The 405-nt window shown below is 34.6% G+C and overlaps 1 long non-coding RNA gene across 1 annotated transcript in view; it reads right to left on the bottom strand.

The window, feature by feature from the left end:
* Window positions 1-405, bottom strand: part of LOC110267279 — a 52,814-nt gene that overhangs the window by 52,051 nt on the left and 358 nt on the right. The window lies entirely within an intron of this gene.

Here is a 405-nt window from a genome sequence, read left to right as displayed (position 1 = left end):
AGCGAAATTTACTTTAATTAGGTTTGTTTCCAATATTTTGTAGTTGTGTGGATGAAAAGTATAGTGGCCGATGATGATGAAGAAGAAGTATTGAGCCTCTGTGTAATAGATTGGGATGACGAAGATTGCAACAAAGGCATGTTTGAAAATTGTCTCAAAGAATGCGGAGAGAAATATGGTTCCATGGCCTATGATGCACATTGTGAAGAAGAACGATCCCGTTGTGCATGCATGTTTGAGTGTCCTGATATATAACCTATTAACCTTTAATTTGTTTATCAAAAATGAAAAAAAAAAATCCCTGGTGGTAATTAATAATATTGATGAGTAGAGAATTTTCCTAAGACCAGTTATTATGAAGTGTAGGAGTATGTGATTATTTCCCAAAATCCATGCATAGCCAAG

This window comes from Arachis ipaensis, chromosome B09, assembly GCF_000816755.2.
Source record: "Arachis ipaensis cultivar K30076 chromosome B09, Araip1.1, whole genome shotgun sequence".
Taxonomy (NCBI): domain Eukaryota; kingdom Viridiplantae; phylum Streptophyta; class Magnoliopsida; order Fabales; family Fabaceae; genus Arachis; species Arachis ipaensis.
Note: the sequence above shows the minus strand (reverse complement) of the source record. Positions and strands in the feature narration are given on the sequence as shown.